Raw genomic sequence first — 18264 nt, 5'->3', positions numbered from 1 at the left:
TTTTATTGTTTTTTTTTGTAAATAAATTTAAGCCCACGAATAGACCAGGGAAAGTGAGGGTGGCCTTTTTTGTTTGCTTTAACGTCTTGCTTTTTGGTTGTTTTATTTTATTTTAGTTTTTTATCACACTGTTCACCCCAAGTCCTATTGTTTAAATTCGTTGTGTTTTGTGTCTTGTAAATCATTTTTTGTTGTATATAGTTGACCTTTTGTTGTTTGTGACTTGTGTAATTTATTTGCTTTTTTTTCTCTGTTTGTTGTTCCCCCCAAGTTCTACGCTTAACCCATAACCCATTGTATTTGCTTAATACAAATCTGATATTTGCTGTATTTGTATCTGTATTTGCTTAATACAAATACAAAATTGTATTTAAATTAAAGAAATGCTCATCAAGGAGTTGTTTGTGTTGATATTTAAAAGAATGACTAGATATGCTTTTAAGAAACACTTGCAAGTGGTCTCTTAATTTTTTTTTCCATGACAAAAGACATTGGGTTTATAATAAAACCTCAGTAAACGAGGGGGAGCTGCTCTGATCAGTGTTGAGCAGCAGCTGAGCAGGAGACCCTCTGTCATTCATTGAGCTGGAGCTGCGCGCTATGGCACAGAGCTCAGGTGGGACACTCAGGTCACACTCGGTCTAAACGCCCTGACCAGGGGGATCACAGACGGAGTGAAGGCAGCGGTGACCACTCTCAGAATCAGAATAAGAACTGTTTTTATTGCCAAGAGCGGTAAAGGTCAGTTTACAGCACAAGGAACTTGTCTTGATGTAAGGTGCAAACATAAAGGTACCGGTAACAAAAATACTTTAAAGAGAAGTATAAAAATAGAATTAAGAATTAAAATAAAATACCTCCCCCCCGCATAAATACACATAAAATAATAGAACAAAGAGGCTAAGTTATCGTGAAAAATGTTGTAGTGCGGTGACTGCCAATAGATTTGGGGTTATTTAGGGGGAGCTGGGCCATTGTTCAATAGGCTGACTGCAGAGGGGAAGACAGACACTACTTGTGGCGTGAAGTCCTGGTCCTAGTCCTTTTGACAAAGGGGAGGGACTGCAAGTGATAGTGTCCAGGGTGAGAGGGGTCAGCAGCAACTCTGGCTGCACTTGTCCGGGTCCTGGAGATGTCTTGCAGCCAGGTCTTGCAGAGATGGGAGGCTACAGCCGATCACCCGCTCAGCAGAGTGAAAGCATGCTGCAGTTTGGTCTTGTCTCTGGCTGTAGCTGCAGCACACACACCACACTGTCAACACATTGCATTGCCAATTTGCACCAAACAGAAATGTTTAATAGCAAGAATAATAATGGTTTGTCATTCTTGTACTTAAACATTTCCGTTGTAGCCAACGGTGTATGGTTTGTGAAAATAAGATATCAGGCAGGAATAACACTTAATGTGAGCCCAGAAGCTGTAAAAGAATCAGAGAAAATGCTAAGTTAATTACGCCTATCATTCGGACTGCACGATAATTAATAGACAAAAAGATTTACCCAAAGGTATATAGATAAATAGCATATGACAGCTTGTGTTATTGTGGGGAATCCCATGTGTTTTTTTGTTTGTTTGTTTTTATAAAGATGACTCGTTTTATCCTTACTCAAAAAAATAAAACTCCACAAATTAACCACGTATAGTCGACAACCATGGATTTATGGGGCAAATCAATCGACGGTGTTCTCAAAGTCATGTTAATAGTGTTGTGCGTCTCGGGTAGCTTGACTGTCCAGTTATCAAGGCTAATGATAATTCTATTAAAGAATTATTAATAATTAATAAAGTGGACTATTTATCAAATTGAATGACCAATATGATAATAATTCTCGTCGGGGCACCACTCCGATGGCCTTAAATCCGGAGAAATTCGATAACTAAAACAGCAGAAAATCAGTCTCATTATGATTGGAATTATCCTGCAGAACAGCAAATCTTACAGAATAACAGTGAAGGCGTGATATCCGAACACTGGGCTCTGCTTAAACAAATCAACTTGTGACCAAATCTTGCATGAAATAACACAACCACCCATTAAGAATCAATCAGAATTTATTTACATACGGGTATCAAAAGGGATGTAAATAAATACCCGAATAAATCTGATGGCACACGACATTATTATAAAACCATTAACTAACAAGAAAAACGACAATCAATAAAATGAAACATAAACGTTAAATGCATGGAATGAAAAAAAAAGAAATCAAGCAATAATAACGAAGATACAGAACATCTACAGATCAAACGGGGCTCCTGTGGTCTTTTAAAGATGGACGCGCCCTCTGGGCCACGTGCAATCGGACCGGATGGCGAACGCAGCATTTAAAACGTGCCTACGGCAGAAAACAACGACTACCAAATAATCAAACATGATAATGATAACAATGATGATGTAATCTCAGCTCTGAACACAGATTTAGCTCTGTAACACTCTTAAGTTACTGATAACCCAGGTCTCACAATCTCACACACAGTTCTGAACACTCTTAAATCCTACTGATCACTGCTACGCGGGCTCACGTCTCCTCTGGGATCCGGAATCGGGTGCTTGCGGGTTTGTCGACTGGGTTCGCGGTCCTGCTGGGGTTTCGCAGTCAGGCTATCGCGTCCCGTCCCTTCCCCTGAAACGGATTAGACAGCGGCGGGGCCGCCTCGTGCCGGGCCGTGGTTCCGGGCCAAAACGGAGGCTCACACGCATTCCTAGGCGCGGCGGGGGGACCGGTCTCTCCGCCGTGCTTCCCACTCTGCGCCGGTCGCCGACGCGCGGCCGGCCGGGCCCCGGGAGAGCTCACGCCGGGCGAGACGCCGGCCGTCCGTCCCCGATCCCTGCGCCGGTTGGCAGACAGGGGCTCGGAGCGGGGAGGGGGGTTCAGTCTGAGTCGCAGCTGTGTCCCGATCTGGTTGCCGGGAGCGCGTGGGCGTCGGAAGCTTGGATCTGTGAACTTAGAGGACAGAGTTAGTGGAAGCCGGAGGCTCCCCGGGGGACCGCCGCTTCAACGACCGGACCCCGCAGGGCCCAGTCCGAGCAGGCCTCCTGCCTCCCCCCAGCCCGGGGGGAGAGAGAGGTGGGATCTTTGGCCCAGAGCCAAGAAGATCCAGCTGTTCCAGGACGAGATGTTGTTGAGAAGAGAGAGAAAAGCGGCAGGGGTTTTGATCCTACGCGCGCTGCGGTGACGTCATCGGTGCCTCACTCGGGATTGGGTGCGCGCCGCTCTCAGGCGCCGCCCCATCCCGCAAGGCATGCTGGAATTGTAGTTCATGGCACAGTCGCCATTTTATGAGGCACATTAAAGCGGAAAAGGGGGGGTTCAAAGAAGCAGTACCATTTTGAGGTCTGGTTTTGGGGCTCCGCTGCATCCGGCTCCCCCCCAGGGGGTGTCGTAAATCCCCAGGGAGTCTGTTTCCCTGGCAGAAACTTTCCTGTCCTGCTTTGATCTGTTTTGACCCCCCCTCTTGGGGTCATAAACTTGCTATCTCGGGCCGGGCCGAGATGACCAGACGTTGGCAGCAGGGTTCATAAAACTGACTATAGCTTTCGGCCTTTACTGTTCTGAAAATGTTCACCCAATCATGAATACATAATCATTTATAAATTCAGAGTTCAGATGGGCATATGGGCGGGCACAACAATAGACTATACGTGGTTAATTTGTGTTGTTTAAAGTAAGGATAAAACGAGACATTTTCATGATCTTTTAATGAAAATGGCCCGTTTTATCCTTACTTATCTGTTTTTATTTATTTATTTATTTTTTAAGGCGAAACACCCCAGGCAAAAACACAGTTTTTTCATGCACTGATCAATTTTGAGATTTTTGGCTATTTTTCTTTCTTAGCATGTATTCTTTCACAAAAGTCAAACGAAATGGTAGAAAATCCACATAAAGGTGATTATTTTACATCATTTTGCCTCTTTTGTTGGTAGATTTACTAAATTCACCAAAAGTTAACATGCTGCTGTGCCTGTTGTCTGACCCATGTCTTGTCAGGTATCATTAAAAGTCTCTCTCCTGAGCCATGATATAAGCTCCAAAAATTGTCATCTCCAGCAACCATTAGTAAAAGTCCGATTTACATTAATAATCTATAGAATGTTACAGTACAAGTCTTTAAAGGCCGCTTTTCTCAAAATAAGTTTTTCCTCAGACTCTGAACCCGAAATCTGCGCTTTTTAGTCTATGTTCTGAAGGTTTTTCCAGGGGGGATTGTTGATATAGCATTCACAGCCCGATTTATACAACATTTTATTCCTAAAAACATGATGTATGCAAATTAGCATTTTCAACAGATTGCCTCATTTAGATATTTAAACATAATATTTGACATATTTAAACTTAATACTTGACAAAACTTGTAATACAAAAAATATGTGTCTTAATGTAAGTGATAAACTTGGGAAGTTTCATGGTGATACCTGCTATTTACATTTTTACCCTATTTTAGCCTATTAACCTGGGGTGTCTCATCTTACAAAAAAATGACTCGTTTTATCTTTACTTAAAAAAAACACACAAATGAACCATGTATAGTCTATAACCATGACTTTGAGAACAGCATCGGTTGATTTGGTTGATTTGCCCTATAAATCCCTAATTTCATTGTGTACATCTATCATTACCGGTCTAAAGGACTCATGAGCGCGCAGCGCTTGTCCAGGGCTCGTTCACATTGCCCCGGGGCATGATGGGAGGTCCCAGAGCATCATGGGAGGTGACTCAACTGCGCATGCTCTATGGGCCCGTGTACCAGGAAGTAAACCAGGAAGTCAGAAATCTTTTCGGCACATGCGCTGGCTGAGCAGAATGCATTGAAATGAATGGGCGGCCATTTTTGGCACTGTATCCAGTTATATAATAGATCCATGATGTCAACACCCAATGTCACATGTGACTTCTCTTGCTAACGTTCTTGTAACTTTGCTTTTTTAATGGGTTATACACTTTGGTACTTTAGCAGTGTTATATAATTTAATGGAAGCAAAAATAAAAAAATGCCAAAGGGATTTTTAAAATAGGCTGTACCCTTGATAACAAAAAGAAATAAAAATAACTACATTCTCACATGAAAATATCTTTAAACTACATTTCATAACATGACAATGTTGTAACTTTCTTTTTATTTCTTTCTCTTTGGCTATTTACTTCTCCCTATTTTATGCGCAATGCATTCTGGGATACTTTGTCATCTAATGTCCAGACAACTGAAAGCATCTTTAATAAAATGGCCAAGAAAGAACATTTCTGGGGACTTCAACTGCTGAAGATACAGACTTTGAACTGGAACAGTACTTTGGCTGTGACTGATGATGATTCACAAGTATACAAACACACAAATACAGACAAGTATGTGTATTGGGACCAGCCAATCAGAATTAAAATCAGAATCAGAATCAGAATCAGACTCAGACTTTAATGACAGAGTTTGAATACATAAAACAGGGAATTTGACTTCGGATACACCGTCGGCGACATAGATGTTTATAATGCGCATCCAAGTGAGCGCCGCGGCCTTCGTGGCCATACCCAATACAGTAATGATGCACATGCAGGGCCCTCCCTAATCGCAGAACACGCCCCTCATCTAGGGCCTCATCTTCCAACACATTTTGCGCGAGGGGACACATTTGCACGTTAGCGAGAAAGGAGACCTCTAATCTGACCGTGCAATGATTGTTGGCACTCGACATCTGACCAATCAAAGGGGTGCCCTTGCAGGCAGGTTCTGTCAGAGCTACAGAAGGTGAGATTTCAACATCGTTCAAAAGACATCACAAATCAGGAGCGAGCAACAGAAAAAAAAGGCAAACATGAGGAAATTCGTGCTTTATTTAAAGGTGGGTATGCTGTTGAAATAAGGAATATCTGTCTTCAATTTCTGCCTACACTGGAGGATTGTGCTTTTCACACAGCCCTGATGAACATGTATTGAACGCCTTGTTAAAGCCTTTCTGCATTCACCGCTGTTAAAAAAGAGGGGTAAAATCACTTTTCTGTGCTGAGGTGTTTTTTCGCACCTTGACACTAGGTATTAATACACAGTGTGAAGATGCCTTTTTTTCCCTCCTCCCCCCCCCATCCCAGTGTCATCCTTTCTCTAAAAATGGCGTCCGTATTAATGGTGCCATCGGTGTAAACCGGAGTCAAGTTCTCTCGTCTGATTTATGTCTGACCTGGCAATAAAGCTTTTTCTGATTCTAAACTTCAGCCAATATATAAATATTGGTTTTGTGCCACAAAGGAGGTGCTGGTTCAGTTATTAATGATTGTCCTTCGACAATTATTAATAATTAATAAAGTCGATTATTTATCAAATTGAATTATCAAAATGAATTAATCAAGGCGGGGCACCACCTGACGTAATCAGGAAAATGGCAACAGCAAAATCAGTCTCAAGTTAAGTTATTCCTCCAAATAATAGTGAAGGAAGGAGTCCGAGCACAGACCTTTGCAACCAGCAGTTGTGAGAAATATGTATAAAATAAGCACAAACAACTTCTCTCATTCAAATTAAACAGAATTTATTTACACAAGTGTTAAAAGATGATAAAACAACACTTAAGATACATTCTGATGGCTAAACAACACAAAAACAACAGTAAACACAAACTTCAGATTATGTGTGTGTGTGTGTGTGTGTGTGTGTGTGTGTGTCGCGATACAGTGGTGAGGCAAAAGAAAAGATGGCTGATAAAGTCACGTGGTGACTGAGTCTCACGTGACTCCAAATGGCGGACGAGATTTTGTTTCATCCAGTGAAAACAAACTCGGAGGTTTTATGACCAAGATAAGAGTGTGCGTGTGTGTGTGTGTGTGTGGGAGGGGGGGCGGCGGGTTAGTAGGAGAGGGTGAGTGGAGAAAAGTAAAACCCAAGACACTAGAATAATTTCTCACTACAAGAAAACCAAGTTCTTCTGTTTCCCACACAGAGACACACCAATGTGAAACTGGCTTCACACAAGTGCTCTAGTCATTCAACTGAGAAAGGAGGAAGGGCTTTGTATTCTGTTGTGGAAGAGCATGTCATCAAGATCCAGCAATGTGGATGCAACAGTAGACAAACGATAAAATAAACAAACACGCTTAAACTAATAAAGCCAGTTGTGGCAGGATCAGCGGTCCGGCTCACAACGTACAACTGAACTTGTTAAATAAGTTAACTAAGTTTCTCAGCCCAGACACAAAACAGACTCTTGCATGGATCTTTGCAGTTGCAGAAAAAGGTGGTTTGGTCTGGCCGGTCAGCATTCCTTGGTGAACAGAAAGTTGGTTACGCTTAGCAGGGGATCCTGATAAAGCGCGGCTCTCTCTTCCTCCTGCCTTCTCAGTATGGATGAGGGGATGCAGCATGGGCACAGCAGCTGGGCCTCCTTCAGCTCCAGGTCGGTCCAAAGGCGTTCACGTTGGGGCATGCAAGGGTCCCTTGTTCGGCCCATCTGGGCTCGGAACATTCGTGGGTCACTCGTTGCAGACAGACGCTTCTTCGGTCACGATCATGGAGGAGGCCGGCCCGTAGCTAGTAGCTCTTCATGCTAAAATCAGAGTTGGGGCCTTCTTTATTGCTTTAGGCCATTAACATGGGGGACTGGTTTGCCACTGTGGACCTCAAAGATGCGTACTTCCAGATACCCATCTGGCCGGGGCACTGGCGGTTTCTGAGGTTTGGCTTCGAGGGCAGACGGTTCGAGTTTCGGGTCCTGCCTTTCGGCATATCCCTGGCTCCCCGGACATTTACCCGATGTATGGATGCGGTCCTCGCGCCCATGAGGCTGCAGGGGCTCCGCATCCTCAATTACCTCGACGATTGGCTGGTCTGTGCGTCTTCGGAGGAGCTCTGCCACCACCATGTGGCCCTGCTCCTGGAGCACATTCAGACCCTGGGCCTGCGCTTGAACTACAGGAAGAGCAAGCTCCAGCCTTCTCAGGTGACAACCTTCCTGGGTACAGTTCTGGACTCCAGGAGGGCGGTTATCATGCTGACTCGGGAGAGGCAGCAGGCCTTCACGGCCTGCCTCAGCCACTTTCAGCTGCGCTCTCGGGTCAGCTGGGGACTCTGCCTCCGCCTGATGGCAGCCATGGTGCAGGTTGTCCCTCTTGCCCTCCTGTATATGCGACCTGTCCAGCGGTGCCTGCTGGGCCTGGGCCTGTGCCCACAGATGTCCCGCCGGATCACGGTTGTGGTTTCTCGGAGGCTCCACAGGGCCCTCTCCTGGTGGAGGGATCCGGCCAATCTGGCGAACGGGAGTGCTCTGGGACCGGTGGTGTATCGCCAACTGGTATTCACAGACGCATCCCAAATAGGCTGGGGCGCTGTCCACGAAGGCTGCGGGGTCAACAACCGCTGGAGCGGTCGCTGGATGTCCCAGCACATAAACGTCCTGGAGCTGAAAGCTGTCCTCTTGGCACTCAGACAGTTCCTGCCAAGACTGAGGGGTCACCATGTCATTGTCAGGACCGACAGCACAGTAGCGGCGGCCTACATCAACAGACAGGGGGGTCTGGGCTCCCCTGTCCTATGCAAGCTGGCAACCACACTGTGGCAGTGGGCTCACCCCCTCTTCTGTTCGCTCAGGGCTGTGAACGTGCCGGGACCGTTGAACTCAGCAGCGGACCTCATGTCGAGAGGAGGGCCGTCACCGGGGGAATGGAGACTCCATCTTCAGGTGGTCGAGGAAATCTGGCGTCGTTTCGGCAGGGCGGACGTCGACCTGTTTGCTTCCAGGGAGTCGACGCATTGTCGCCTCTTCTTTTCCCTAAAGAACGACGATCCTCCCCTGGGGTGGGATGCGCTGGCGCACCCCTGGCCTCGGGGCCTCCTCTATGCCTTCCCTCCGTTCACTCTCCTCCAGCCTCTCCTTTACAGGATTCAGGTGGCTCCTCTTTGGCCCCACATGCTGTGGTTCTCTGCAATCCCTCCTCTCCTGGACGGCACGCCATGGGTTCTCCCGCTTCGGCGAGACCTGCTGTCCCAGGCGAACGGAGCCCTGTTTACGGTCCTTCCCAGCGGGGCTCAGACTGGTGGCCTGGCCCCTGAGAGGGACGGGCTCCTGGCTTTAGGCTTGCCAGAGTCTGTGGTAAAGACTGTGCAAGCTGCCCGGGCACCTTCCACTAGGGCTGCCTACTCATACCGATGGGGGGTATTTACCACTTGGTGTGGGGTGCACCAGATGGATCCCTATTCGGCCAACGCCCGGGGCATCCTGTCGTTTTTACAGTCTCAATTGGAGGCTGGGAAGTCTGCTGCCACCCTACGAGGTAGGGTGGCAGCTGTCAAGGCAGTTCGTGTCGGTGAGCATGCTTTGTCTCCCGATGACTGCTCCCTGATTTCCCGATTCCTTAAGGGTGCCCAGAGGCTTGCGGTTCGTAGGACTGGACCTTCTGTCCCTCCTTGGGACTTGGATATCATCCTTGGTGCACTTCAGCATTCCCCCTTTGAGCCCCTTGGGGTTGCTGATTTGCAATGGCTCTCGTTTAAGACCGCCTTTCTGCTGGCTGTGACTTCTGCCAGGAGGGTGAGCGAGCTCCATGCCATGTCTGTTCACAGTGACTGCTGCAGGTTCCTGCCGGATGGCTCGGGGGTTGTCCTCCGCCCCAATCCAGCTTTTCTGCCTAAGGTTCTGTCTGAGTTTCATCTGTCCCAGACAGTCGAGCTGCGGTCACTGTCCTCTTCTGAGGTGGGACAGTCGAATGAGCAGCTCCTGCCCGTGCTATGCCCTGTCAGGGCCCTGACGGAGTACATACGGCGCAGTGCAGTGAGTTGCACCGTCTCCTCACAGGGTGTCTTAAAGAGTTCCACGTACATATGGAATATGTAACGGAGTGGAGAGATAGTCTCGATACGATAGAGAACGTTTGGTTACTTTGTAACCTTGGTTCTCTGAGTGAGAGACTATCTCTCCTGCTCTTCAGGCCGCTCGGAGACATGTTTCGATCAAACTATCACTGATTACACGCCAGCACAGGTGCTTTATAGGTAAACCTAAGGGCGTGGCCGGGCAAGCCGGTGTGTCTTAAAGAAATATCCACGTACCTTGACAGCAGGGGGATCAATCCCCGTACATATGGAATATGTAACGGAGTGGAGAGATAGTCTCTCACTCAGAGAACCAAGGTTACAAAGTAACCAAACGTTCTGCCAGGAACATAAGTTACTATCAGGTCTTGCAAATATTGCGGAGCTAAGCCGTTTTGGGCTTTATACGCAAGTAATACAATTTTAATTTGGATTCTGAATTTTACGGGTAGCCAATGGAGTGACGCTAACACTGGAGAGACGTGGTCTCTCCTGTTGATTCTTGTCAGCACTTGTGCTTCTGCATTTTGGATCAGCTGGAGCCTATTCAGCAAATTACTTGGACATCCTGCTAATAACACATTACAGTAATCTAGTCTAGAAGATATAAATGCATGAACTAGTTTTTCTCCATCACTCTGCGAGAGGATTTTCCTAATCTTTGCAATATTACGGAGATGGAATTGAATTGGAAAAATGCCATTTTACAAACCTGATTAATATATGGTTTAAACGACAAATCCTGATCGAAAACAACACCAAGATTTCGCACAGTTGCACTTATTGGTGACTTTGCATCCAGAAAATAGAATGTGCATCTGTAAAAGGCACACGTGCATGTTTAGTGCTGATTTCAGACCTGCTAGACTGCTTTGAGGTTTTTTGTGGGGGATTGAGGTGGTTGAAGTAACTTTCTTTTGATGAGTAATTGATGGCTATCTGTGACTCGGATTTGTTTATTTATTTAAGTTTTCATTTTTCTATTCAAAATGTATTCATCATTTCAGGTTGAAGTTTTTTAATTTGATATTTATTTATTTCATGATGAAGTTTATTTAATATTTATTAATTTCAGGTTGAAGTGTTTTATTTTATTTGACTCATACAGTCAAACTACTGTATCAATACTTACAGTACATTTGTTATTATTAATAAAGGTTTGTCAAGTAAAATGGCCATGGGACCCGGTCGGGCTCAGGCCGAAACAGCGACGTGGGCCCGCCTTCCTGTAGGCTCGCCACCTGCAGAAAGGCCATGAAAGGCTGGTGCAATGTGGTCTGGGTAGCAGTCATGGCGAGGTGCCTCAACGAACCAATCCCTGGACCAAAACCATTGCAGTAGGGACATGGAATGTCACCTCGCTGGAGGGGGAGGAGCCGGAGCTTGTGCGGGAGGTTGAGAGATACCGGCTAGAGATAGTTGGAACCCAGGTCCTTGAAAGGGGCTGGACCCTCCACTACTCTGGAGTTGCCCAGGGTGAGAGGCGCCGAGCTGGTGTAGGCTCGTTTATAGCCCCCCAGCTCAGCCGCAATGTGTTGGAGTTTACCCCGGTAAAGAAAAGGGTTGTTTTCTTGCCCCTTTGGGTTGGGGAAATGTCTCTCACTGTTGTTTGTGCCTACGGGCCAAACAGCAGTGCGGAGTACCCGGCCTTCTTGTAGTCCCTGGGAGGAGTACTTGATAGTGCTCCAACTGGGGATTCCATTGTTCTACTGGGGGACTTCAACGGTCACGTGGGCAATGACAGTGATGTCTGGAGAGGCGTGATTGGGAGGAACAGCCTCCCCGATCTGAACCCTAGTGGTTCTCTGTTATTAGACTTTTGTGCCAGTCACAGTTTGTCCATAACGAACACCATGTTCAAGCATAAGGGTGTCCATCAGTGCACCTGGCACAAGGACACCCTAGGCCAGAGGTCAATGATCGACTTTGTTGTTGTTTCATCTGATCTTCGTCCATATGTCTTGGACACTTGGGTAAAGAGAGGGGCTGACCTGTCAACTGATCACCACCTGGTGGTGAGTTGGATACGCTGGTGGAGGAGGAAGTTGGACAGACCGGGCAGACCCAAACGTATTGTGAGGGTCTGTTGGGAACGTCTGGCTGAGTCCTCTCACAGGGAAGTCTTCAATTCTCATCTCTGAGAGAACTGGGGACATTGAGTCCAAGTGGACCATGTTCTCTGCCTCCATTGTCGATGCGGCAGCTCGGAGTTGTGGATGCAAAGTCTCTGGTGCCTGTCGTGGCGGAAACCCCAGAACCCGGTGGTGGACACCGGAAGTAAAGGATGCTGTCATGCTGAAGAAGGAGTTCTACCAGGCCATTTTGGCCTGTGAGACTCCTGATGCAGTAGATAGCAAGCCGCAGCTCGGGCAGTTCTGGAGGCAAAACCTCCTGGAGGAAGACTTTTCGGTCAGCCCCCGAACTTTCAACCATAGAGGGATCACACTTCTCAGCCTCCCCAGGAAAGTCTACGCCAGAGTACTGGAGAGGAAAACACGGCCGATAGTTTAATCTCGGATTAATCAAGAGGTAAAATCCAGGACACACTGGAGAGACTATGTTTCTCGGCTGGCCTGGGAACATCACAGACTCCCCTCGGAATAGCTGGAGGAGGTGTCTGGGGTAGTCTGGGCATTTCTGCTAAGACTGCTGCCCCCGCGACCCAGTAACGGATGAGCGGAAGAAAATGGATAGATGGATGGAAGTTAAATGGCATGTTGTTATACGGTCATTTTTTACCTATGATACATTTGGTCAGGGGTGGACATGCTATTGATGATCTGTTCAATTGTTCAATTCAGTTTATTTGGGAAGGGACAGTGTACATTCATATACATTTAGAATTAAAAATGCAAATGCACCCAATTTTAGCTACAGAGCTAGTTTCCATTGGCAGTCCCCGGGCTAGAAATATAAAAGAAAGACAAGTTAAACAACAAGTTAAAACAAATACAAATAAAGCGTGCAAAAAGTTTCTGTTCTTGTTATTTTGCTTCTATTTAAGATAGAAGGAACAGGAGAACACCCTGACACATCAATCTTCATACTAACACGATCTTACAGACATTTATATATATTACAATAGTGAATACATTACACACATAGTTTCACATTTAACAGTTAAAAGTTTAGGCGGTAAAGTGCCAGAGTAAGTTAAAGTGCTGGGGCCTCATCTATAAAGCTTGCTTGCGCAGAAAAATCGCCTGAAAGTTGCGGAAGCCACCTTCTACGCAAAGCCTCGGATCTAAAAAGAAAAAACTAACCGAAAAATCTGCGTATCCCTACGGCAACCCTCACCCTCCCGTAAGAATGTACTTAAGACACGAGGAACTGGCGACGCAGGCTGTGAGGTGGTGAAATGAAGCCAGATTCATGTCATACTCTTAATAATGTCATCACATATCACAACATATATCAGACTTATAATAAAATATTGCTGATAACGGAGCAGGCGGCGGGGGGGGGGGGCCGAACCCACTACTCCACGCCGAAGAGGAAAAAAGAAAGTGTTCTGATTAAAATAAGGAAAGTTGGACTTTATAACAATTGCGTTCATAAGGATAAAGTTTTAAAAAAAATAAAAATGAAAGAAATAGTCTCTTCTCCCCGTGTGTGTCTGCCTGTCATGCACGGGTACGTGCGCTCATGTTGTTTACTTTTAAGCCGGAATTATGGTTCTGCGTCACACCAACGCAGAGCCTACGCCGTAGGGTCCGGCGTAGGTGCGCGTCGCCGCGTATCCTACGCCGTAGGCTCTGCGTTGGTATAACGCGGAACCATAAAACAGCCTAGAGCAGCTCTGAGGGGAGACGGGAGGGAGGAGAGGGAGCGGGGGCTGCCGGGCCGCCGTCCCGAGTGTCTTGATGATTTGCTGAGCCTACCGTTAGTTTTTAAACTGTAAAAAGTGGGGGGGACAAATACATCATTTTGAAAAGTGGGGGGGACATGTCCCCCCTGCCCCCAGTGGAAATTGCGTTGTGCGATCGTGGCACTAATGGGCAGCAACGACGTGCTGCCACTCACTCGCTTTATTTTATACTATTTATATACTTTTCCTACTTTTACTGTGACCACCAAATAATCTCGTTTCACTGTCCTCTCTCCACATCATCCACAACATCTAGATCTCAGATCTCAGCGAAATTCAGTGGCACGGTGGCTCGACACGTTCATTCATTCTGACGCATTCATCCGGATTCATCCCTAACAGGCTGCAGGAAGCCACTGCGCATGCTCAGTAGGCTCATCCATATGGATTTATGGGCGTGTTGAGGGCGGGATATGGGGCAGAGTCAGTTGCGCAGCTTTCCAGGTGGACTGTGATTCATAAAGGGAACATTGCGTGGAAGTCTGCGTGCACGCGGTTTTATAGATCCAGATTTTTTTTTGCGCCCACCATTTTCGGCTTTTGGGCGTACGTGCACTTTTAGTATGAATCCTACGCACTCCATTTTAAATGAGGCCCCTGGTTACGATTAAAGTGCTGAGGGTTTAAAGTTAAAGTGCTATAATGGGGGAAAGAGAAGGAGGATGGGAGGGGAGGGGAGAGTGAAGATGAAATGAGCTGCAGCAATGCAAAACCAGATCATATGTATTGTTCGGTTGTGGAATTTAAGGTTCTATGCCAGTTGTAGGGGGCCGGAAGGAGAAGAGAAAGGAAAAAAAGGGAAATGAAGTACAACATAACTGGGGAGGGTAGAAAAAACAAGGAAAAAGTAAGAAGAGGTAGATAATTACTAGTCAGCTGAGTAATCATTTACATAAAAAAATAGCAAACCAAGAGGTGATGGCATGAAGCATCACCTCTTGTTTACAATCAGATTATCAGTGTTTAAATAAAGTGACAAAGTGCATTATTAACACTATAATGTTATTATGCAGTAAAGTGACAAGGTGACAAATTAATCTTTAGCGAGGGTCATGGTTACAGTCCTGTTTACTTAATAGCCATTTCTTTAAGCTGTTCTTGAATGTGGCAAATGTGTTGCAGTCCCTTACTATGACAGGTAATGAGTTCCAGATGCGGCTAGCCTCGACTGACAGTACGGTCTGCCCCTGTGCAGTGCGTCTGAATGGGATTATGCAATCACCTCTGGAGGTTGCCCTGGTTGTATGGCTGGCGTTTTCGTTTTGTCTTATGTAGACAGACAGTGGGGGCGGTGTTAAACCTTTTAGGATCTTGAATGTAGCACAGGCATATTTAAAGGTAGTGAGGTTGTCAAAACTAAGGAGTTGATATTTTTTAAGTATCTGACAGTGATGATGTGTTACTGGTTTTTTGTCCAGTATTTTTATCGCTCTCTTATACAAAGATTCCACCTGGTTGAGCATGGTTTTGTTGGTAAAAGACCAGTTCGTGAAGCCATATTCAATATGGGATAACACCATTGCGTGCATAAAGACTCTGGCTGCCTCAGTTGTTAATGAGGGTCTAATTGATTTAAAATTTGCAAGGTTAAATTTTACCGTTTTTGTAATTTTGTTTACGTGACTCTTGAAGGAGAGGGTAGAGTCTAGGAATACTCCTAGATACTTGAACTCCTTTACGACTTCAAGCTCCTCTCCTCCTAAGAAAATACCAGAGTGGGATATGACCTTCGGTGTTTTTGAGAAGTACATGCAGACGGTTTACTTGGTGTTTAGGGTGAGACATGATTTCTTAAGCCAACTATAGATGTGGGATAATTCTGTTGTTAAAATATTGGCGGCCTCTTGGATAGATTTCGAAGATGTTAATATCACTGCATCGTCTGCATAAAGTTGTAGATGAGTATTTTTGCACGCAAGTGGCATATCATTGATATAGAGTGAAAAGAGCAGTGGCCCTAGTATCGACCCTTGTGATACCCCCATTTTACACTTAAGGTGAGGGGATTTAGTCCCTTCCACTGCCACATACTGTTTTCTGTCCTCTAAGTAAGATTTTACCCACATGGTGGCCTTTTCTGAGAAGTTAAAAGAAGAAAGTTTGTCTATCAGGACCGTATGATTTACCGTGTCAAATGCCCTTTTTAGATCTAAAAAAAACGCTCCAACATATGAAGTCCTGTCCAGATAATGCCTGGTTTTCTCTAAAAAAAGATTAATGGCTGTCTCCGTCGAGTGATGTTTCCGGAAACCAAATTGTGCGGGGTGTAGTGGAGTATGACCTAAATGTAGATGGTCGGTAAGTTGGGTAAGTACCCATTTCTCAATCACCTTTGAGGTGGCAGGGAGGATGCTAATAGGTCTATAATTATTCATGTCTGTCCTGTCTCCTGCCTTGAAGACAGGGTTAACTACAGCTGTTTTCCACAAGTGTGGTACTGTGGCTTTGCGTATGGACAGGTTGACTAAGTGGGTGATGGGCCCAGCAAGGGAATCTTTGTAAGTTTTTAAGAACATGGTATCCAAACCATGGACATCCCTGGCCTTTGAGTTGTTAAGAGAGCCAATGACGTCAACTACTTCAGCCTCTGTGATAGGTAAGATGTCAAACACTGGTCCTCCACCAGTGGCGGCAGACCCCCTCCCCCCTGATGACCCCCTGGGCATCTCGAGGTCAACCCGTCCCCCACCAGCAGTGCCAGCCCCCCGGCTGAGACCACTGGCGGAGGAGGTCCCCACAGCCGGAGACTTAGTGGCCGTCTCGACGTAGGGTAGCCCCCCCCCACCGATGCCAGCCCCCCCGACTGACACCGGCGGGGGAAGGCGGCCCCCCAGCCGTAGGCATAGTGGCCCCCTTGGGGATAACCAGATCCCCACCAGTAGCACCAGCTGTTATGTTTAATCTGTGCGACAGCAGTGTAAACACTGCCAATAATATTACTGCAGTAGTGTCTAAAATGTCATTCAACTGATGAAATCACGACGCAGTTCTCTACATGAGTCCCTTCATAGTAACCTTGGACATGTGGACTATACAGTGACGAGTGGGTGGTTTTGGAGTCTCTTTTGGAATCTTGTGTCATATGTGTGGTATATGACAGCAATAATACAACCGTTGCCAGACAAGAAATACAACATTAATTTTGTTCTCTGGATATTTCAGCCATGCCTACTTTCTGACCGAATCTCATGTTTAATTCAATAATTATTTTTTTCTTATAAATAAGTAGGAATGTATACATATATAAGTATTCATAAAAGTAACTTACATGCCGACATGTACGTGGGACGTATCAGTGAAGTTGAGTTGTTAAACTCTTAGGATTTTAACTGTTAGACTCTCACACAGAGTATGGTACAGGCAAAGAGACCATCAGGACTAACTACAGAGAAATGACACAGTTAGACTATAAATCAATCCGAAACAACTTCACTTCTGTGGGGTGACATGGTGGATTTCATGTTTGGAGGCAAAGTTAACGCAGTCTGTCCACATTTTTGAAACATACTGTAAAGTACGTTATGTTCTGTCTGTGTTCTGGGAAAAGGGTGTTCTCCAGTTTTTGCCTTTTTTGTTATTCTGTCATGAAAACAACTTGTGCAAATCTAAATGAACATTTAATGAATTGTGATTTAAATATATTTACTCTGGGCACAGCTAAATATCTGTAAAGAGTGTGTTTTGGTCATATTGGTGTGTTTTAGCACCTGAATGTTATTGTGCAGGTCACAAATATCGTGTGGAAATAATTGCCTGAATGATTAAGTATTTCAAAATGTTTTGTCTGCTCTTCAGAAACTTTGTTTTATGGATAGTGCTTTTGTACAAAATAATCTGGTTACTTGTTGATAAAATTGAAAAATGAGTGTATGTTGACATATTTGTGGATAATGAGTTGTAGATGGTAAAAACAAAGAAATAAATTGGATATGTTGTAGCAATGATTTTGTTCAAGACAAACATGAGGCAATGGGTGAGCAAATGAGAAATGCTTGTGGCATACAGTAATTCACTTTCAGAGGTGGAAGCAAAATTGCTCTTTTTTTGCTTTATCACTATAATAGCTGTTCATGATACGAACTTTGTTTGGTCATTAAACATATAAAAATGTTAAGACAAACCATTTTCTTTTGAGCAGGACCCCAATGCATGAATTTGACCAATGTTATTATTGATTAAAAGTTCAGCCCTTAAACTTTCCATTAAAAATTGCAGGAATTAATTTCTTATTTTCTAAATAGTAATTTAGTTGTTCTTTCGAGTAACCATCTTTTTATTCAGCTAAATTTCAGGACATAATAACTTAAAATTGTATAAAAAAAGTGTTTTTCATAATGAACTTGTGGAAGAACAACTTTCTTAGAGTTATGACAGCAATCTGAGTTATGATAATAACTCTCCAGGTAATTACAATAAATGACATTTTAACCGCACCAGCATTACACCACACCTGTAACATCTGCCAGCATGTCTCAATTCAACTTACTTTGAAGACATGAATTAATCCTACCACTGACTAACAAGGTTTAGGCTGCATCCATGCTTTACTTTACTTACTGGCACTATTCTCTAAAGTTTCATGACTTTCCAGGAGAGCATATGTG

This window comes from Cololabis saira, chromosome 19 (assembly GCF_033807715.1).
Source record: "Cololabis saira isolate AMF1-May2022 chromosome 19, fColSai1.1, whole genome shotgun sequence".
NCBI classification, from domain to species: Eukaryota; Metazoa; Chordata; class Actinopteri; order Beloniformes; family Belonidae; genus Cololabis; species Cololabis saira.
This window is presented reverse-complemented; position numbering follows the sequence as displayed.